This window comes from Monodelphis domestica, chromosome 2 (genome assembly GCF_027887165.1).
Source record: "Monodelphis domestica isolate mMonDom1 chromosome 2, mMonDom1.pri, whole genome shotgun sequence".
In the NCBI taxonomy this organism is placed as follows: domain Eukaryota; kingdom Metazoa; phylum Chordata; class Mammalia; order Didelphimorphia; family Didelphidae; genus Monodelphis; species Monodelphis domestica.
The window spans coordinates 89,164,762-89,189,416 of NC_077228.1; positions in this window are offsets into that span (position 1 = coordinate 89,164,762).

Below are 24,655 nucleotides of genomic sequence, written 5' to 3' on the forward strand. Positions count from 1 at the left end.
GCTTCAATCCCCAGAAGTCCTTGGTACTTCCCAGAATTCCCTATAATCTCACCTGAGTGCAAGAACACAAATTTTATTTAAAGGGCTCTCTGCCTCCCAAAACCCTCTTCTTCCACTTCTAAGCACCCGCACCTCTCTACCTGGCATGTAAGATGTAGAGTAAGTGGCTGTGAATGGGCTATTCAGCCCTAGGCACATGCTTTTCTTATTTTGTATTTTCTTATTTCATTGATTTCTAATAATCTTAATAAACTTCTAAAATATAATACTATTAGTAGAGAAACTAATTGAAGTGTTACAGCATTAATATCCCAATTTTGCCAAATCCCTTCCAACATCCATTACTTTCCTTTTCTGTCATTTTAGCTAATCTGCTAGGTGCGAGGTGGTACCTCATAGTTGTTTTGATTTGCATTTCTCTGCTTGTAAGAAATTTAGATACTTTTTCACGTGCTTATTAATAGTTTTGATTTCTTTATCTGAAAATTGCCTATTCATGTCCCTTGCCCATTTATCAATTGGGGAATGGTTTGATTTGTTGTACAATTGATTTAGCTCTTTATAAATTTGAGTAATTAGACCATTGTCAGAGGTTTTTGTTATGAAGATTTTCCCCAATTTGTTGCTCCCTTTCTTATTTTGGTTGAATTGGTTTGTTTGTACAAAAACTTTTTAATTTAATGTAATCAAAATTATTTATTTTACATTTTGTAATTTTTTTCTAACTCTTGCTTGGTCCTAAAATATTTCCTTTCCAAAAGCTCTGACAAGTATAATACACTGTGCTTGTCTAATTTACTTATAGTTTTCTTATAAATCATTTTTAGACAAATGAAATTGAAGTCCCAATAGGAAGACTTCTAGTTAAGAGTTTTACAGAAGAGAATGAGTATTAAAATTGTATCTTGCTCTTGTCTCCTTGGCTAAGTACATCCTTCTTCTAAGTGCATATAGTAAGTTTATAAGTAACCAGTATTGTGTTAATAGCCACTTTAAATTGTTAAAGAGAGGACCTCAACCGATAGAAAGAAGGCAGGAGTTGCAATCATGATATCTGACAAAGCCAAAGTACAAATAGACCTGATCAAAAGGGATAGGGAAGGTAAATATATTCTGCTAAAAGGAAGTATAGATAATGAGGAAATATCAATAATCAACATGTATGCACCAAATGGTATAGCATCCAAATTTTTAATAGAGAAACTAGGAGAATGGAAGAAGGAAATAGACAGTAAAACCATATTAGTGGGAGACTTGAACCAACCACTATCAAATTTAGATAAATCAAACCAAAAAATAAACAAGAAAGAGGTAAAAGAGGTGAATGAAATCTTAGAAAAATTAGAGTTAATAGACATATGGAGAAAAATAAATAGGGACAAAAAAGAATACACCTTCTTTTCAGCACCACGTGGCACATTCACAAAAATAGATCATACACTAGGTCATAGAAACATGGCACTCAAATGCAGAAAAGCAGAAATATTAACTGCAGCCTTTTCAGATCACAAGGCAATTAAAATATTGATCGGCAAGGGTACATGGAGACCCAAATCAAAAATTAATTGGAAATTAAATAACATGATACTCCAAAATCGGATAGTTAGAGAAGAAATCATAGAAACAATTAACAATTTCGTTGAAGAAAATGACAACGGCGAAACATCCTTTCAAACCTTATGGGATGCAGCCAAGGCAGTACTTAGAGGAAAATTCATATCCCTGAGTGCATATATTAACAAATTAGGGAGGACAGAGACCAAGGAATTGGAAATGCAAATCAAAAAACTTGAGAATGAACAAATTAAAACCCCCCAGCAGAAAACCAAATTAGAAATCCTAAAAATTAAGGGAGAAATTAATAAAATCGAAAGTGATAGAACTATTGATTTAATAAATAAGACAAGAAGCTGGTACTTTGAAAAAACAAACAAAATAGACAAAATACTGGTCAATCTAATTAAAAAAAGGAAGGAAGAAAAGCAAATTCACAGCATTAAAGATGAAAAGGGGGACAGCACCTCCGATGAAGATGAAATTAAGGCAATCATTAGAAATTACTTTGCCCAATTATATGGCAAAAAATACACCAATTTAGGAGAAATGGATAAATATATACAAAAATACAAACTGCCTAGACTAACAGAAGAGGAAATAGAATTCTTAAATAATCCCATATCAGAAATTGAAATCCAACAAGCCATCAAAGAACTTCCTAAGAAAAAATCCTCAGGGCCTGATGGATTCACCTGTGAATTCTATCAAACATTCAGAGAACAGTTAATCCCAATACTATACAAAGTATTTGACATAATAAGCAAAGAGGGAGTTCTACCAAACTCCTTTTATGACACAAGCATGGTACTGATTCCAAAACCAGGCAGGCCAAAAACAGAGAAAGAAAATTATAGACCAATCTCCCTAATGAATATAGATGCAAAAATCTTAAATAGGATACTAGCAAAAAGACTCCAGCAAGTGATTAGAAGGGTCATCCACCATGATCAAGTAGGATTTATACCAGGGATGCAGGGCTGGTTCAACATTAGGAAAACTATCCACATAATTGACCACATCAACAAGCAAACCAACAAGAACCACATGATTATCTCAATAGATGCAGAAAAAGCATTTGATAAAATACAACACCCATTCCTACTAAAAACACTAGAAAGCATAGGAATAGAAGGGTCATTCCTAAAAATAATAAACAGTATATATCTAAAACCATCAGCTAATATCATCTGCAATGGGGATAAACTAAATCCATTCCCATTAAGATCAGGAGTGAAACACGGATGCCCATTATCACCTCTATTATTTGACATTGTATTAGAAACACTAGCAGTAGCAATTAGAGAAGAAAAAGAAATTGAAGGCATCAAAATAGGCAAGGAGGAGACCAAATTATCGCTCTTTGCAGATGACATGATGGTCTACTTAAAGAATCCTAGAGACTCAACCAAAAAGCTAATCGAAATAATCAACAACTTTAGCAAAGTTGCAGGATACAAAATAAACCCACATAAGTCATCAGCATTTCTATATAATTCCAACACAGCTCAGCAGCAAAAACTAGAAAGAGAAATCCCATTCAAAATTACCCAAGACAAAATAAAATACCTAGGAATCTATCTCCCGAGACAAACACAGGATCTATATGAACACAACTACAAAACACTTTCCACACAACTAAAACTAGACTTGAACAATTGGAAGAACATTAACTGCTCATGGGTAGGACGAGCCAATATAATAAAAATGACCATCCTACCCAAACTCATCTATCTATTTAGTGCCATACCCATGGAACTCCCAAATTTTTTTTTTACTGATTTAGAAAAAAACCATAACAAAGTTCATTTGGAAGAACAAAAGATCAAGGATATCCAGGGAAATAATGAAAAAAAAAATACAAAGGAAGGGGGTCTTGCAGTCCCAGATCTCAGACTATATTACAAAGCAGCGGTCATCAAAATAATTTGGTACTGGCTAAGAGACAGAAAGGAGGATCAGTGGAATAGACTGGGGGCAAGCAACCTCAGCAAGACAGTATATGACAAACCCAAAGATCCCAGCTTTTGGGACAAAAATCCACTATTTCATAAAAACTGCTGGGAAAATTGGAGGACAGTATGGGAAAGATTAGGCTTAGATCAACACCTCACACCCTACACCAAGATAAATTCAAAATGGATGAATGACTTGAACATAAAGAAGGAAACTATAAGAAAATTAGGTGAACACAGAATAGTATACATGTCAGACCTTTGGGAAGGGAAATACTTCAAAACCAAGCAAGAATTAGAAAGAGTTACAAAATGCAAAATAAATAATCTGGATTACATCAAATTAAAAAGTTTTTGTACAAACAAAACCAATGTAACCAAAATCAGAAGGGTAGCAACAAATTGGGAAACAATCTTCATAAAAACCTCTGACAAAGGTTTAATTACTCAAATTTATAAAGAACTAAATCAATTGTACAAAAAATCAAGCCATTCTCCAATTGACAAATGGGCAAGGGACATGAACAGGCACTTCTCAGCCAAAGAAATCAAAACTATTAATAAGCACATGAAAAAGTGCTCTACATCTCTTATAATCAGAGAGATGCAAATCAAAACAACTCTGAGGTATCACCTCACACCTAGCAGATTGGCTAACATGACAGCTATGCAAAGTAATGAATGCTGGAGGGGATGTGGCAAAGTGGGGACATTAATTCATTGCTGGTGGAGCTGTGAATTGATCCAACCATTCTGGAGGGCAATTTGGAACTATGTCCAAAGGGCGATAAAAGACTGTCTGCCATTTGATCCAGCCATAGCACTGCTGGGCTTGTACCCCAAAGAGATAATGGACAAAAAGACTTGTACAAGAATATTCATAGCTGCGCTCTTTGTGGTGGCCAAAAATTGGAAAATGAGGGGATGCCCTTCAATTGGGGAATGGCTGAACAAATTGTGGTATATGTTGGTGATGGAATACTATTGTGCTAAAAGGAATAATAAAGTGGAGGAATTCCATGGAGACTGGAACAACCTCCAGGAAGTGATGCAGAGCGAAAGGAGCAGAACCAGGAAAACATTATACACAGAGACTGATACATTGTGGTACAATCGAAGGTGATGGACTTCTCCATTAGTATCAATACAATTTCCCTGAACAATCTGCAGGGATCTAAAAAAAAATACTACCCACAAGCAGAGGATAAACTGTGGGAGTAAAAACACCGATGAAAAGCAACTGCTTGACTACAGGGTTGGAGGAGATAAGACTGAGGAGAGACTCTAAATGAACACTATAATGCAAATTCCAACAACAGGGAAATGGGTTCGAGTCAAGAACACATGTGATAACCAGTGGAATCATGCATCGGCTATGGGAGAGGGAAAGGCGGGGGGGGGGGGGGGGGGAAGGGAGGGGAGGAAAAGAAAACAATCTTTGTTTCCAGTGAATAATGTATGAAAACGACCAAATAAAATAATGTTTAAAAAAATTGTTAAAGAGAAACTAGAACTCATGTTCAAATTGTACAAAGCACCAAAGAAAAATAATTTGCAAATATTATCATATATATCATATATTAACCAAAAATCACATCCTGGCAATATGTGCTGAATTAGACAAGTCATCTAGGTATTGCTTTTAGTGATATGGGGGTATAGGTTTCCCTCTGGACACGCCAAACCCCAGAAGTGTTCTAGGTCAAAGGGGACAAGAGAAATTCCCTTCTAGGAGCATCCACTTCCCTTTGGACTTTCCCCCTAGATCTTCAATTAATATAGATATGTATTTCTTGGTTCCACTCTGATTAGTATTGAGTGGTACCCACTGCTGGGTTTATATCCCAAAGAGATCATAGAGGAAAAGATTTGTTGTGAATATTGAAATTTCTCAGACTTGTGAATGTTAAAAATTTCCACATTGAGGAATTCTCCATTGGAACAATTCCCTACTGGGAACATTCCCCATTTTGACAGTGAGAACTCTATTTGGATCAGAAATGGGAGGACCTCTGCTCCACCCATACTTGGAACTGCTTTGGGGGAAGAGAACTACTTGCTAAACAATGAAAGTACTTTAACCCATACTTATAATGAGGCAAAAAGTTCTTTAAGCCATGCCTATTTTTAGAATTAATACAATGGGGTGCTAAGTACCTATTAAAAGTCAGGCAACTTGTAAACTTGCCTGGAGCAAAGAGGTGAAAACTTATTCAGAAGTTTTTTTCTGGTTCAAACTTACTAAAGGGATTAGTCAACCCAGCAGTGAATTCAGAATGGGCTGTCCTTTGGAAAACATCTACTGTGATTGGTAGATGGAAGAACTTAGGGGAGGTGACATAGGAGAAAACCCCTTATATAAGAAAAAGCAGAATCTCTTGAAAGAGAATCCTTTTGGAGAATCTCTTGAGGAGAGGCTCTGGAGAAGGGAAGCTCTTGGAGGAGAATCTCTAAGGAGGTCTCGCTGGAGCTCCTCTGAGGGGACTCTGTCCCTCTGGAGGCTCTTGAGAGAGGCCCTTTGAAACAGTCTCTGGCTGGAAGGCTCTTTGAGGAGGACTCTGGCTGGAACTCTCTCTGAGGAGACTCTGTCACTAGAATCCTTGCTTAGATAGACCTTGTGGTGAGTGATAAAAGACTGACTGACTGATCTCTCTCTCTTAAGACTCAGGTCTAAGCCATGTTGGCTTAAGGCCCTTCATACTTATTTCCTTTTTCTCTCTTTCTCTCTTTTCTTTAATTCCTCATTGTATTATTAATTAAAATATCTATAAAACCCAGTTGACTTGGGTATATTCATAATCGGGAATATTTCCCTGGCGACCACCTTATATTTGATTTAAAACCAAGACACTGTAGTGAAACATATTCTCTGCAGTCACAAGTTTACTCACCCACTCTTATATCTATCACAATTTATATCTTCTACTATTTTATTCACTACAGTTTATGTCTCCAACTATTTTAAATGCTACATTGTACAAAAAATATTTATACTTGCTCTTTGTGGTGGCAAAAAAGTTGGAAAATGAGGGGATGCCCTTTTATTGGGAAATTGCTGAAAAAATTGTGGTATCTGTGGGTGAGGGAATACTATTGTTCTTGAATAATGAACTGGAGGAATTCCATGTGAAATGAAACAACCCCCAGTAATTGATGCAGAGTAAACATAGCAGAACCAGGAGAACATCATACACAAAGATTGATATACTATGGCACAACTGAATGTAATAGACTTCTCTACTAGCAGTAATGCAATGACTCAGGACAGTTCAGAGGGACTTATGAGAAAGAACACTATCCACACTCAGAAGAAGAACCGTGAGAATAGAAACACAAAAGAAAAACAATTGCTTGATAACATGGGTTGATGAGGATATGACTGGGGATGTAGACTCTAAACAATAACCCTAGTACAATTATCAATAATATGGAAATAGGTCTTCATCAATGACAGAAGTAAAATACAGTGTAATTGCACGTTGGCTACAGAGGTGGGGAAGGATGGGAGGAAAAGAACATGAATCATATAACCATGGAAAAATATTCTCAATTAATTAATTAAATAAAATTTTGCAACTAAAAGTAAACCAGGAAAAAAAGTATTGAGTGATACCTAAACTAATCATACTTTGAATTTCACAGAACATTCTTTATATCCCCAACATCAATGAATTACCTCATTCCTGATATACCCCAAACCCCTTTTCTTATCCTGTAACTCTTGATGTTTAAGTGGGTATAAAATCCCCATACTCCATCTCCTCAGAGAGGCAGTGTCTACTCTTGCACACTATCTCCTGGCCATTTCTACATGACTTCTAAATTAATAAATTTCTTTTCCTGTTTTTTAATCTACGTTTTGAAGTCTTGCTTTCTTACAAAGGGTACTTGTCATGAACCTTGGATTTTTTACTATAACGCTTTCCTGTAACATCAGGACCTTTTGGTCTAATGAGTTGTAAATATCAAATCATGATAAAGACCAGCAGCTCACCAAATGGGGCTGATAATTTTGAGATGATGTTTACATGTTAACTTTAAAGTTTTACTGACAACTTTGAAATTACTTAGAGATGTTAATGAACTAACACCAAGGTGGCACAATAAGCATCCGTCTCTTCCCCAAAATATCCTATGAAAATGAAAGGTCAAACTGTTGTGGGAGAACTTTAAGATAAAACGCTGGAAGTGGACAAATTGCTCTTGTCAAGAATGGCAGACTTCATTAATTAGCTTAAAAATTAAAGAGATTCATTAATTTGAATATAAGTCAAATGGGATGACTGAGGGAGGCAGAATTGTTGTGATGCTGCCTCCTAGAGGAAATATGTTCTCAGCTTTTTATACCCTTCCAACAATAGGGCCTACGTGACTAAAGATGGGATGATGATGGCATGTTGCTGCATCTCTGGAACCAGAGGTGAATTATGTGGTTATGTCCAGTGCCTCAAAGTCAAAAGGGGGTGAACTGTCCAGTTTAGAGGATAATCAGGTATCTGAGATATAAAATAGATGCTCATCAGAGGTAAGATGAGGGGGTGCCTATCTGTGCTCATCAAGAACGAGGGGAGAGGCCAGAGGGGATCTTCATCTTAGTTCAAAATCACCTTCCCTAGCACTGCCAGAATGTGAGGAAAAATGAGTCTGTTATGTACTCTCTGACTAGGACAGAGTCTGGGGTTTTGGGGTGTCTAGGGGAATCCTGTACCTCCATATCAAAACTCTTATTCCCTAAGCACTCTTCCATCTCCATTGGGTCCATGTTGTTCATTGTTCACAATTTTAACCTATAGCTATATCTGTGCTCCTTTCCTGCTCCATTCTCTTCTTTATTTTGTCTACCTGCCTTGATTCCCAACACCTGTCCCCATGTTGTCTACCTCTGTACTCTCTCTCCTTCTGCAGCATTTTTCTGTACTTTCTGTGTTATTTTCTTCTACATGCTCTGGGCCTCATTAAAGTGTGATTGCAGCCTCCTTTCCTGTGGCCAGAATGGAGAGTACCCAAAGAACCAGGGATGCCTGCCCCCATTTAATAATTCCATAAATTAATTTGGAAATGAAGAAATAAAGATAAGGGCCTAGTCAATGCTACAGTAAAGACAGGAAATGTCTGCAGTGAAATGAGGAACAATGAGTCTACAAGCTTGAAATCATGAAGAATGAAAAGAGAAGAAAGGAAAAGTTAGTAAAAACTTTTCTGTAGGGGTTCTAAGGAGGAAGTAAAGCCAGTGAATGAGGCAGAGGAGTTATTAAAGGATATTGGATTTAGAGTATACACAAAGTAAAATGTTTTATTTCAAAAACCAAGATGTATAGATTTTTGATCTATTCATGAGGAGGCTAACAGTGTCAAAGTGGAAAATCAGATAAAATCATAAATAATAATTCTTCAGATTTATATAGATTTTTGAGAATAGCAAAATAATTTCTTCATTACAACATCATAAGATATTTGATGAGATCACTTTTATTACCTTTTACAAATGTCCAATTAGGCTCTAAAGGTTCACTAACTAGACAGTAATAATGCCTGGAAAAGGCATTATAAAAAGAGAGCATAAGTGTCAAAAGAAATGAAGTGATTGAATAGTAATGGCAGAACACAGATTTGGAAGTGGCATTAGGTTTTAAATAAGAAGTAGTCTGAATCCTCCTTTTTTCCCTAATAAGTCAAAGGCAGTGAAACAAAACCTCCTTTGAAAAGGGTTACTGAAAAGTAGTATCAAATGAGAAAAGTCTATTTTTTTTCAGTTAAGGGAAAGAGGTGAATAACTCCATACTATTGATTTATAGTGTTATTTCTTGGTCTGCCACCTAGATCAAGTATAGGTTAATCCTGAAATGTTTCCTAAAGCAGTATTTAACATTTTTAGCTTAGGGACCCACATTCAGTTGAAATTTTCCAGTCCTGTGGCTATCTAGAAGGAAGGTCTTAAAAGAGGCCAATATATATATTACTATATTAAGAGATACTCCAGGTTTAATTCCCTTATTGAAATTCAAATTTTGATTTTAAGCTATGTATTGTCTAGAGGTCTGTCCTCTCCCTAGAAGACCAAAGGAAAGATATTCTGCCTGTCTAAGGAGTTCAGGGGAAATTACATAACCCAGAGTCTTATAGGAGGTAGAAATGTTAAAGGGGGTATTAGGGAAGATAAAGAAAAAGAATAAAGCAGTTAAATAAATCACCAAACACAGAAGGTCAAATAAGAAAATAGTTGTAAAGTATTCAGCACAGTACAATTGTTTTCCTTTATGATTGACCTGCAGTTGTCACCAATATATTGTTTTGTGAGTATTGTTAAAAAGCAACATGGAATCTTTCCCAACAGGGTGGTGAGACCTGTTTCCCATTCTGCTATGATATAACAGTGGTACATATTAAAAGTCTGAAGTCTATTTCATGTACACTTTTGATTTCTATAAAAGCACAATAAAAATGGGAGCTATTTTTCATATTATTATTAGAAGTGTCCACAGCTCTGCAGCACTTCCCAGAGTAGCTGCAAGAGTGAGTTTGTAGATCATTCAGCACTTCAGCAGTGAACAGTGATGAGGAGCATGTATTCACACAGAGCACCTTTCACAAACATCTCATAGCTGATATTAACCACTCTCCATCTCTGTCTCAGTGTTTGGTCAGATTTACAGCAATCCAGGAAGCCAGGATCAGAATCAGACCTTTCCCTCCTAGGATTTTCAGGTGATTCAAATTGAAATACGATTTGGAGAATGTGTATACAAATACTCTTTTTTTCCCCTAATTTTATTTTGTACTCCTATATTAAGTACATTTTTCCCTTTTGCCATTAAAATGTAATGTCTTGTAATGCATGAGTATATTAACTGGTCCTAGGGAAGAAATACAGAGTGATTGGAGAAACAAAGCTCTTATTCAAGTGGTTTCAAATCAAAACAGGTCTTAGTAGCAAGATACTTATATTGATGATAATGGACCATGATTTCATTAATAGAGGGAATTCCCTGGTGATGGAATTCTATATCACAATGTAATTTAGCACTTAATTTTGCAACTTTTAATTTTGGAAATTTGCCTAAACCATTGAAAGGTCAAGGAATTTTTTCCAGAGACAAATAGGCAGTATGTGTCAGGGTAAGGACCGAGATTTCAGGGTGACATTGGAAAAAGCCCCTGGTGTTGGGAAACATTGAAAGCAAAAGGACAAGAGGACAGCAAAGAAGAGATGTAGAGGCAGTGTTGTGGGAACAATGAACAGAAACTTGGACCAACTTTTACAGTCAGTAAAGGATAAAAGGGACTATCATGCCATGATCTATGAAGTAAGGGAAACTCAGACATGACTAATGACTGAACAACAGAACTTTATCTCTGTACTGTGTCTTAACAAGAACATTTATAATAATGTGATCCCCTCAAAGCCCAAACCATTGTGAACTTAAGATAGGGAGTGAAAGAAAGAGAGAATAAAGATAGAAGGGACTCTATAAAAGCTTTGGGGTCCTACAAGAAGCCCTTTGTGACAGAGGCTGGTACTAAAGAAAAAGTGCCAGGCTGAAGAGTGTGTGGATCTGAGCACATTAACAGGAGAGGGGCCCGACAAGATGAGAATCTTGAGGAGGGGAAGATTCTGACTGATAGAGGAGTTGGTCTCACATTCTGGAGAAGCCAAAGAGAGAAGGTTGAATAAGATTTTCTCCTGAGGGTTACCCACTTTTTCCTGCTTATGACTGGAAACCTTTCACCCAACACTTCACAAGTGAAGGGACCCAGAGAAGAGAAACCTGAGCAAAAGGCATTTTTGAATCTCTGTCAGACTTTACCTCAACCCCTGGTTGCCCTGTGTCTGAACTGTGGCCAAGGGGCCAAACCCAGGATGAGTCAACCTGACTTTCTCTCAGGGGACTCAGGCTGCCAAGGCCTGAGTTCCCCCCAAACTCGAGGAGGGAGGGAAAAGGGTTTAGATAGAGACAGGGACCCCTTTTCCCACTTTCCTTTCCCATTCTTTCCCTGCTAGTTATTCCTTTGTATTACCCTGATTTAATTGACATTAAAATAGTTATCTTTTCCCCAAGCTGTGAATCAAGTGAGAGTAAACAGATCCAGTAGTGGAGGGGGGACAAGAGGGACAAGAGCAAATCTGGGAGAGCAGCCATAGCTAAGGAGGGAAGGCAGAAGGAGGAAAATCTTCAAACCCCCTCTCCTCTCTCTGAGCCAATCATAAACATGTGCTCTCTCCTCTGAACCCCACTTTGAGAAGGAAAGTCTCCACTCTTTTTCTCCCTCTCAATACTAGAAGACCTTCTCTTGATTTCACCCCAAACTTGAGCAACTTGGACTCTGACAATACAACTGATTAGGATAACAACCTGACTGATGTGATAAAAATGTTCTAGCGAATCTTAAAAAAAAAAAAGAGGGAGGTATAAATTTGTAGGTTATCTGTTCAGAAACCATGATGATGATTAGCTTGACATAAAGGACAAAGGAATGAGTAGATTCCCTTTCTGTAATGATATGAAAAAATGCAAGACAAATGAGACAAAGCAGGAATACTTATAAAGTACGTATGCTCACCTTCTAGAAATTTTTTCAGGGCATGATGATCATTAAAGTAAATAAAGCACAAGTGTGCATGAAATAGACTGAAGACATGAATACTTGATTATATTCCAGTACTATTTCATTAAAAAAATGAAAATTGGTCTTACCGCTGTAGGCAAAAGTTTTTGGTGTTTTTTCTTTTTTTCTTCTTCTTTTCCTTCAAATCTTGACCACATTAATTTTATTTGTACAAAATTTATTAGTTTTATTTGTACAAAAATGTTTCAGTTTAATGTATTCAAAAATATGCATTTTTCATTTCTCAATATTTTCCATTTTAACATATTCTGTTCCTGTCCATAAACCTGATAGGTAATATGTTTCCTATTTTTTTCTAATTTTTAGATAATATTTCCTTTTGTGTCTAGGTCATGTATCCATTTTGATCCTATCTTGATAAATGATATAAGATATTGGTCTATATCTAATTTCTACCAGGCAACTCTGCAGTTTCCCCAACAAATAGTAGCAAATAGAAAAATTTTAGTGTGAAAATTTGGAAATTTACCTTTGCCAAATTTAAAGTTACTCTAGTATTTTAAAATTTATTGATTTTTTTTCAGTTACATGTAGAAACAATTTTTGACAATTGTTTTCTAACATTTTAGGATTCAGATTTTCTCTTTCCCTCCTGTCCTTCCTCCTCAAGATAGTAAATAGTCTGATATACATTCTTATGGTACTATCATGCATTTCATATTTCCATATAATTCATACCATGATAGAAGACATATATCATACATGTAATAAATCTCTCATGAAAGAAGGGGAAGAAGACAATGCCACTAGATCTGCACTTAGATTCCAACAATTTCTCCTTTGGTTGTGAATATCATTTTAATCACAGATTCCTTGTGGTTATCTTAGAAACTTGTTTGTTGATAATGGTTTAATCCTTCACATTTGATCACCTTATAGTATTTCTTTTACTATATATATTGTTCTTCTGGTTCTGCTCACTTCACCTTGCATTAATTCATGAGTGCATGTTTTTCTGAACTCACCCTTTTTCTCATTTCTTATGTCCCAATAGTATTTACATTAAACCATATACCACATTTTCTACATCCCTTTCCCAAGTGATGGATAACCCCTCAATTTTTAATTTTTGGACCCCAGAAAGAGAACTGCTATAAATATTTTGGTACAGATAGACCATTTCCCCCTATCTTTGATCTCTTTGGGATACAGAGTCAGTAAAGGTATTGATGGGTCAAAGGTCCACATAGTGTCATGGCCCTTTGGGCCTGGTTCCATATTGCTCTCCAGAATGTTAATATCACTTCACACTTACACCAGCATTGTATGAGTGTACCAGTTTCCCCAAAGCCCCTCCAACATTTATAATTTTTCTTTTTGATCATGTTAGCCAAACTGATAGGTCTGAGGTGGTATTTCAGAGTTGTTTTAATTTGCATTTTTATAATCAATAGTGATTTGGAGCATTTTTTTTCACATGACAATGGATAGTTTTAATTTACTCTTCTGAGAGTTGTTTATTTATATACATGACTATTTTTTCATTTGGGAGATGTTTTCATTCTTATAAATTTGATTCAGTTACTTATATATTTGAGAAATAAAGCTTTTGTCCAAGACACTTGTTATTAATTTTTCCCAAAAACTACTTGTTTTTCTTCTATTCTTACTTGCATTGGTTCTGTTTGAATAAAAACTTTTAAAATTCAATGTAGACAAAAGTATCCATTCCATTTTATGGTAATATTTTCTATATGTTATTTGGTCATAAATTCTTCCCTTATCCATAAGTTTGACAGTTATACTTTTCCATATTCCCATAATTTGTTTATGGTGTCATGCACTATTTATAGATCAAATATACATTTTAACTTTATCATGGAATATGGTGTGATACTAATTTATACCTAATTTCTACCATACTGCTCTCATGTTTCCTTATCAATTTTTGTCAGAGAGGTCTTTCCCCAAAACTTTAGATTTTTGTGTTTATTGAACACCAGTAGTATATAGTTTTGATAATTAGTGCTTTATTAGTTTGAAATCTGGTATAGCTAGGCCTTCTTCCTTCATATATATATTTTTTTCTATTGAATACCTTGATATTTTGGACCTTTTGTTCTGAGATGAATTTTGTTGTAATTTTTTCTTGTTTGGTGAAATAATTTTCAGGTATTCTGATTGATATGGTACTGAAAAGGTAAATTAATTTAAGTAGAACTGTCATTTTTCTTATATTGGTTTGGCCCATCTATGAGCAATTAATGTTTTTGCATCTGTTTAGAACTGACCTTATTTATGAAAAGAGTGTTTTGAAATTGTATTCATATATTCATGTTTGGAGGTTAATATAATCTTTTAAGATTTTTTGTATGTCTATTCTATTTACATAGTCTGCTTTTTCATTTCTTAATCAGTCCCAGACTGTTTTTATAATTATTGCTTTATAATATAGTTTGAAATTGGGTACTGCTAAATCTCCTTCCTTAACAGTTTCCTCCACTATTTCTTTTGATATTCTTGACCTTTTTTACCTGCATGAATTTTGTTATAATTTTTTTCAAGTTTGATAAAATCATTTTTGGTAATTTAAATAGGAAGGCATTGAATAAGTAGATTAGTTAGATAGGTTTGTCATTTTAATTTTATAGACTTTCCATATGCATGGACAACTTTATTTCTCTAATTACTTAAATCTAAATTTATTTGTATAAAAAATGTTTTATAATTATGTTCATATAGTTTCTTGATTCGTTTTGGAAGTTATATTCCTAAATATTTTATGCTATCTTTGGTTAAAAATATTTCTTACTATTTCTTCTCACAGGATTTTTTAGTTATATATAGCAATACTGATTATATGGATTCATTTTATATACTATTCTTAGCAAAATTATTGATAGTAATATTAATTAAATTTTATATATTTTAAATTAAAAAAGAAAGAAATTTCATTCTCTTACTGAGGAAGAGATTGGATTAGACATGGTTGATTACTATTGGCTCAAATGCTTCACAATGCTAAATGAATTACAAGTAACATGATATCTTCCTCACTGACACATGTTTGATCCCATTTTTCTTAATAGAAGTTACCACATAATAGAGACTCCTCCAAATAGAAACCAATTTTCTGTTTGTAATTTATTCAAAACATTTGCAGCTTGTATTTTTAAAAAAGAGCTATAAACACACAAAAATATGTTGGCAGAGGAACAAAAAGGGAATGTTTAAAAAAAACTAATGTGAAAAGAACAATTTATTGTTGAATTAGTAATTATGAAATAAGCTAATGGAAACCTTTGTAAAATTAATACTATCTTTGTTGCTTTTCAAAATGTCTTTGGCTCAGTTTTACTATTAAGACTTATTCATGTAAAATATAAATATACACACAAATATTTTTCATGACTATATAATTTATCCACAAGTATCCCAGCTCCTTTTCCCATCTTCCTGCATCACAGAAGGTATCATCCAGAAGACAGACAAGTTCATACAACTTATGTTTTTCATATTTCTACTTTTCAGTTCACTCTCTGGAGGGGACATTTATAATTTATTCTTAAATATTAAATCTGTAGCTGTGTATGATGCTCTTTTGATTTTGCTCATTTCACTGTTCATTATCCCATGCAGTTCTTTTAAAGTTTTATTAAAATTTGCCCACTCATCATTTCTTATGGTATAGTAGATTTCAATCACAATCATATATGAAATTTGTTTATCCATTCCCCAAATGATAGGCATTCCCTCAATTTCCAGTTCTTTGCCAAAACAAAAAAGTCTGTTGTAAATGTTTTAGAATGCATAGGTTCTTTTCTTTTATCCTTTATCTCTTTGGAAAACAGATCCAGCAATGCTATTGTTTAGAATAAGCCTAAAATGGTTGAATCAATTCATAGCTCCACCAAGAGTGTATATTAGTGTTCCCATTTTTCCACATCCACTCCAATATTGGTCATTTTGCTTTTTTGTCATGTTAGTCAATCTGATGGGTGTGAAATGCTATTTCAGGAATGTTTTAGTTTGCATGTTTCTAATCAATAGACATTTAGAGCATTTTTTCATATATCATTATGTGGCTTTGGTTCCTTCATCCAAAAATTGTATGTTCCTATCCTTTGCCCAGTTATCATTTGGGGGATGGCTCTTAGTCTTAAACATTTGACAGAGTTTCCTATAAATTTTAGATATGATATCTCTACCCAAGAGGCTATCTATAAATTCCACCTTTCTCTCCCATTTTCTAATTTTCTTCTAACCCTGGCAAAAATTGTTTTATTTATATAAAACTTTTCCATTTAATGTACCCAAAATTGTTCATTTTAAATTTCACAATTCCTTAATCTCTTATTGACTCATAAATTCCTTTCTTATAAATTAATCTGATAAAGATATGTTCCCTGTTCTAATTTAATTATGATATTTCCTCATATGTCTAGATCATATTTCAAATTTGATCTTATTTTAGTGAATGATATAAGATATTGATCTATATCTAGTTTCTGACAAACTACTTTTGAGTTGTCTGAACAAATTTGTTGTCTGACATCAAACTCTAATGTACCCCAAAAAACACATTAAATACTCTCATCATATGTATTCATGAATACATTATAAGTACTATCCATGGATATTACAATATAACTTAGATTCAGTAAGTTAAAATATTTTTATATTAACTGTTATGGGTAGAAATGTGAGGGGTTTATATAAAAGTTTGTACTGGATTATTCAAGAGAAGGGTCAACAGGAATTTTAATGAATTCCAAAGAGATTTATTTTATACTTTATTTATGAAATATAGAAAGATTGAAAGTAAGAAAATCAGAGAGAGGATTGGGTAACCTATCTAACCCACATACTAAGTATTTTGTTCCAGCCCTGGCTGAACCCAGGCAGGGCTAGTTAGTCCTTAGCCTGAGGGGCCTTGGCCTTGAGCTTAGGACTTGGGGATTCAGGGAGCTTCTTTCAAGAAGGGAGGTATTTCCTAAGGCTGGTCCCTTCAGAAAATCCAGGAAAAGGGAGTCAGCCTTTTCTACTCACCATGTGTCAGTCCAAAGGGAGAGATTTAAGAACAGTCACACCAAGTCCAAGGTCTCAGGTGCAGTAAGCAGATTCTTCACCAGCCTCCGACTCAAACTCCGAACTCCAGAAGAATCCTCATAGGAAGTTGTAACTTCTTTTTAAAGACATTTCTTTTGTTTCATTTCCTATGCCTTCCTCCACTTGACATGTACCAATTATAGCTAAAGTTTTGCTTAGGATTGCCCAGGGGGCAGTCAGTCAATTCTGATTCATCACCCTCTTGCACACATGGGTCACAGACCTCTCCCACTCAAGTCTGAGTTGGGTATATACGTTTTTGGTGATTAAATCTAAAACTGGGCAGGGGATAGTTAATTTTACTTTCACAATCAAGGGAGACATAATTTAATCTTCACAACACAGAGGGGAAAAAAACCTGAAAATTTTGAGTTTCAAATCAAATATAACACTGGATTAGCTAATGAATGGATGAAAATGGCAATTACAAATTCTTTCCCATCCATCTGGCAAGACTTATCATGCATAAAGGATAAAGCTTTGGTAGATACCTTAAAAGACTTTTATGAAAGATTAATGTGAAAAACTCATTTAAAAATTAATATCTTATATTAATATACATATTCTGTTATGTAAAAATGACTATGACAGGAATGTAAATTATCCTTAAAAAACCCATTTAAGATAAATGAGTGTATATCACTCTAAATCAATTATATGAAACCCTATGAAAGGTAATAATAATGATGATATAATAATAATAACTAGCATTTATATAGAATATTAGGGTTTGCAAAGCTCTTTATAGGTACAACCTCATTGGGTGGCTACAATTCTCTTATAAGGAAAATGGCATTGCTATCTCCATTTTAGAAATAAGTTAAATAAGGCCAGAAATTATGGTCAAGAGCCACATGATTCAGAGGTAGTAAATGAAGAGATATCTGAAACCTGCTATTCATTACTTCTAAATCAATATTCTTTTCACTACACAATTGATCTTCCACCAAACAGGCATTATTTATACTATGTGCATTGTTAGCCTAATGGTTTTCTAAGTAAAAAATGATTACCTATTAATAAAAAAATGTCATGGAGTCTCTCTTACTTTAGGGAGCACTGACAAAAATGCTGTATATGAAGCCTTTTCAGTTTGATGGTTCTTGATAGAAATTGTGTCACACAGGCATGCCATCTAGAAAAGACAAATGGTTCTATGTCACAAGGAAACACACCAATGAGGTTTTTAAAGAGAGTTTTGACATGGGAAAGAAATAAAGTATGCCTAGATATAAACATTTAGATTTAGTGAATTGTTATTTTCACTGGATTTCAATATAATTCACAAAGATCCTTACTGGAACATCCAACAGGGAAGTTATATGTGTCATTTCATTCACTATAGGGGTTTTGGCAACACCTGGATTTTTTGAAAACCCTTTTACTAGCATAAAGATAATGTAGAAAGAAATTTAAGAAAAGAAGTTTTTTTACAATTATGCATCACCAAAAAAAAAAAAAAGAAACTCCAAACCTCTGGTTGAACTTTTCATGTATTTTTCTCCAAGTTTTTGTTTTATTTTCATGATTTGAGTTGCAGCATACCCACTCAAGAGATCTTGAATATATAGAATGTATATAATATATGCCTAGATTCATCAAGATGCCATGGAAATAAAGGGTTTCATTGAACTTGCTTTGGAAATTTTGTTTACACTCTTTATAGAAACATATCTAAGCCCTTACTGTATGTCATAGAAAAGTCTTTTATTTCCATATTATTCCCCAAAGGTACATGAGAATGAATTGAAAAACAATGAAGTCTTGATTGCTTCTAGAAAGATTAAATGGTCTTTTGGGGAAAGGCTTCCCAACTAAGATGAATTAGAAGTTATCTTGATTATTTGGTCAGTGATAACAATGATTAGTAAAACTTTGATACTACTTTTAAAGTCTGAAAATTATGTTTCTTTCATTATCTGACTTAAGTCTCAAAATAATCTTGTAAAGCAGCTGTTGTGATCATCCACATTTTTACATATGAAGAAATTAAGGCTAAAAGAGAAGTTAATTGGCAATGTAATAATAACAAGAAAGAAATTGTTCTTTCTTTTTTTTCTAATTCTTGATTTTTATTCAAATACAAAAAAAATAATAAAGAAAAAACACACATTAGTTGCTATTTTCTCTGGTAGCTCCCTGAGCTGAGTTTGCTATGCTTTCTTTGCTTTATTCTTTTTTATAGGCTGTGTCCAAAGATTTAAAGGGGCTGGAGCAAGAGTTTACTGGGACTTTCTAATATCTCCAAAACATCCAAAAAAAAAGAGAAAGTGCATTGGCACTTGAGTTATGGGACTCACTATCAAATTTTGATTCTTCCATTTACAACCTATGGGACCAAATCACTTTACTTTCTGAAACCTCCATTTTCTCATCTGAAAAATGAGAGTGTAGGTCTAGATTACCTTCAAAATCTCTTACATGTATAGCTTTATGATCTCATGACTTTCCTCTGGACATACATGAGCTGGTGTCAAAGGTAGGATTCAAATTCAACGGTTCCTGATTTTAAGTCCAGCATTCCATTTGCTACATCTTTTCCATTTAATGTACCACATGACCTAATTACGGCTCCACATCTGGTGCAATGAATGGATGATGCTGAACCAGAAGATTCAAATAAACATTCAGTTTAATTATAAATATATTCAAATATATCCAGATAAAAAGCAGTCATAAGAGGTGATTAAAAGGAGTCCAGGAAAGTAAAAATTACTGGAAAGGAAACTAAAAAAGTAGGGAAGAAGGTTCTAGAGCTTCCTGATAAAGTCCTACAAGTCTCTTTTACATTTTTCTTGTCCAAAGGGCCCATAGATGAGGCTGAGGTAAATAATCCTGGGGGTGCAGTTAATGAAAACTATTTCAGGTTTTTATCATAGCTTCTTCACTCACACAGGCTTGAGTGGTGTTCTGGGAATGGGGAGGAGCAATGGTCAATTTCTTATGAGACAAAAAGTTTTGCCTTATTTGAACCCAAAGTGCTTAGAATATGGCTAACCTTGTCCCTTAAGACAACTTAGGGGCAACCACTGGGAAAGCCTTTGGAAAAGAAGATCCTGATATATCACATTTATAAAAGCTATATTCTTACTGCAGAAAGCATAGTTATTTAGACTTATAAATCATTACTCTAGAACTGTCATTCACCAAGGGGTAACTATCCAAATTATTAAACATTGCCTTGCAAAAATAAATAAATAGCCTCATTTGTTTTAAGGGATGGAAGAGACACATCTTTACAATGAATATTTGGCATATTATATTTTATTAGGACCAAATCTTTCAGAAAGATCAATGGTCATTAGCAGTCATATTGTAAATTGGGGACAAAGGGAACAAAATGTTATCCCAATACAGATTTTCATTCACTTTTAATTTTTATGATAGGTCCTTACTCCCTGAATAAAAGGAGTTTCATTTCTCTTCCTTAACCTTAAAAAGATAATTTTAATCTGATTTTGAATAAATAATTAAAGTCAAACTACAGAGATCAGAAGTCACATGCCAAGAACATTGTGTAAATCAAGTTCATGAGTCTGAATAATATCACTATACTGGATGCCTGGGCAGCTAAATGTCTCAGTGGATCAGTGCTGGACCTGAAAAGAAGAAGATTCATCTTCCTGAGTTCAAATCTAGCCTCAGCCATTTACTAGATATGTGATGCTGTGTAAGTCTTTTAAGACTTGTACTAATTTCTTCATCTGTAAAATCAGCTAGAACATGAAGTATCAAAATATGCTAGCATTTTTTACCAAGAAAACCCCAAATGGGGTCATGAAGAGTAAGACTTAAGGGAAATAGTGGAACAACTGAATTCTTACCACCATCCTTATCCCACCTACATTGAAATATCTATCTATCTATCTATCTATCTATCTATCTATCTATCTATCTATCTATCTATCTATCTAGCATAACAAGGATGTTTTCTCAGTAAGAGAAAAAAACGGAAAATATTCCAAAACTTCTGTGTACTAAAAAGGCATAGAGCATATTTTCAACTAAACATGAGATTTCTTCAAAGGACTCAAGTATTATTCTATTGATAAATAAATGAATAAAATGAACATTCAAAAAACAATCAAAATTTCAAAAAGACTTATTTGGTTTTATATATTATAATATAGTTATTTTTACTGGTTCTCTGGATTCTTTTTATTGTACTACATAGTCCTTTCTATGTAGCTTATAAAAAGAATGCAAATCACTTCATTTCCAAATAAGGGTTTTATCTAAGAATAAATTAAAAATAATTCACTTTTACAAGTCCTTTTAAAAGTCAATTGGCTAATACAATGTTGCCTAAAATGATAATTTTCCTAAATCTTGGCCGTACTTTTTTCTATTATATTTGTTTCTCATATTGTTCCTAACATTAATCACCTGGTAAATGATACATAATTGGTTTTCTCAACATTCACTACTGATGCAATTCAAATACATGTAGTCTTTACTAATTTTATAATTTCTTTGATATAGTATGCCATTTTATCACTTTAGCTTTTCTTCTACATCAATCAATCAAGCAAAAACTTGTTAAGTTTATAATATGTGCCAGGAACAGAGTAAATCCCTAATTGCTCTTTTATCATTTCTCTTTCTTTGTCTTTCTTCTCTTTAATTTGTCTTTCATGTCTTGTATATTTTGTGAAAGGGAAACAGAGATCTAGAAAGAGAAAGAAAGAAAGGCAGTTATTTAAATTTACCAATTCGCAAGTTCATCTTTATTTATAAAAACATCATTAGGAATCATGTTGAACATATATTCAAGCTAAAGGGAACAACACAATGCATGCAGTGGCATTTTTGCCAAAGGTAGAACAAAATTTTGGTTTTGAAGATCACTGCACATACAGAAATCGCAGCCATGAAATTAAAAGACACTTGTTACCTGAAAGGAAAGCTACGGCAAATCTGGACAGCATACTAAAAAGAAGAGACATCATCTTGCTGACTAAAGTCCATATATTCAAAGCTTTGGTTTTTTTCAGTAGTAATGTATGTCTATGAGAGATGAATTATAGGGGAAATTGAGTACCAGAGAATCATTACTTCCAATTATGCTGCTGAAGAAGTTCTCTGAGAGTCCTTTGGATAGCAAAGAGATCAAATTAATGCATATTAAATAAATTAAATTAGACTGTTCACTAAAATGTCAAATACTGGGTCTGCTAGGAGACTCAGTGGAAAGGCCTGGAGATGGGAAGAAATGGATTCAAATCTGACTCTAGACAATTCTTAACAATGAATTCTATAAATAGAAACACCTCAAGGAAACTTCCATCTTTAATAAATTCTTCAGCATTTAAAAAAATGTCTCAGAGTATCCAACAATTGAGTAATAGCTAAAAAAACATTACAATATATAGATGGAATAGGAAATGGATTTAAGAAATTAAGAGAGAAAAGTTTGAAACACATGTATGAAGACTTCAAAATTATAATGAAGTGAACAAATCTAGGAGAACAATTAATATTATTATAACAATATGTGAAAAAATATTCTGAAAAGAAAGATAAGAAATCTGGTAAATTCAATAGACAACTCTGATACCAGAAAATTGATGAGGAAGAATGCCACTCATATCATGAAAGCAAAATCATGAACTGATGGGAAGAATGAGAAATATGGTTTGGATATAGTCAGCGATAGTATTTGTTTTGTTTGAATATGTATATATATAAAACCAGGGTTTTGCATTTCTTTTCTTATTCCCAGTGTAAGACTAGAGGGACAGGAAACATAAGGGAGAAGAATTGCTCAGTAACTGGATAGAAATAAGGAGACAGAAAGACAGAAAAAAGATAAAACTCTTGCCTCAAAGGATAGAATTGATTCCTAAAAAGAAAAATGTTGTAAGCTAACCATTCATTAATCCTAAAAAAAAGCTTTTTTACCTTCTTTCCACTTCAATTGTTTTACAATGAAAAATTTTATCAAAGTGAATGATTCAAATGATGGATGTTTTCTTTATTAGAAAAATAAATTTCTAAGAAGGAGGGAGACTAAAATTGAAGTGAGGATGTTTATATTTCTTCCGATTAGAGAAGCAATAAAAGATAAATATTAATATTTTAAAGAAGGATTAAATAAAGCTTAAACCTGCATAGAAATAATTTTAAGTGACAAAAAGCTTTAGGGTAAAGGCATAAATTTACCATGAAATTGTCAGAAGTATTCTCAAAGTCTACAATAAAAATGGAGGATACATTTATCATGGAATCTTCACAATGGAAAATCAATAGCAGGTAATCCTTGATAGAAATGTTGAGCAAAAATATCACTATCTTGAATATTTCATTTTTTTGTTTTGTTTTTGTATATGACCAATAGCTGTTGGTTCCCGGGTAGGAATGTTCCACAGGTGAAAAACAACAACAACAAAAAAAACAGGAAATCAAAGGTAGTTACGTTTTAACTGTTTTAAATATATACGCTATTATTGAGTGTAAAGGTGGGTCTAAATCAACCCATGTAATTTAACCTTTTTCGTTTTGGAAGAAGATATGGGGGAAATAAGCCCTTTGATATCACTGATGTGGAGAATGCCTTGTGAGGAAACCCCTACCAAGGTAGAATGGTACTTCCTAGGCAACTTGTGTCTTCAGAAAGTAACCTTTGGGATTTAGAGGTTGTGATTCATGCAGGATGACACATCTAGTATGAACCTGGCCAAATCTTCCTACTTCTAAGGCAAGACTTGTTTGGTTTATTTCTCTCAGATGGAATTGGTTAAGTATTTTATCTCCTTCTGTTAATCTAAGTCATTTATATAGTTTTAAAATATTCATATATTTCCCTTAGATGGTCAGATATATTGGCATATTCTTGAACAAAATGATTGCTAATAATTGCTTTAATTTTCTTTTCATTGGTTTTGAATTTTCCCCTTTTATTTTCAATTTCAGTAATCTGATTTTCTTCTTTCCTTTTGGGGGAATCAAATTGACCAAATGATTCATCTATTTTTTTGTAATTTTTCACTATAGGACCAAATCCATTAGCACACTACCTAATATGGTTTACTTCCTCTTGGAAAAGAAAATAGAATATAAGAGAAAAATACTGAAAAAAATAAAAAACTTTTAAATATATATCATATATGTAGATATAATTAAGATTATTTTGTAATGATTAACATTTTCTTGGAGATTGTATATTAAATTATAATTATTTATTAGAAAAGGTGGAGAGAGAGAAGGAAAAACCACCAGGTCTCCCTAATTACAAAAATAAATGCTTCCATGGTTCCCCAGATCCCATACCAAGTGAAGGTTTAGGCAGAACACAAGCACTACTGAGAAGTGTGATAGCTCCAGTCCTAGCTCAGGAAGAGTTCAACTGCCAATACTTCCCTGCTGCTTCTATTTATAAGGCCAATCACTTCACTCCTACTGAGGCCCTCTAATTGGACACTCTGGATCCCAAGACCCGTTTTCCAACTACATCACCCATGTGGGGACTTTCA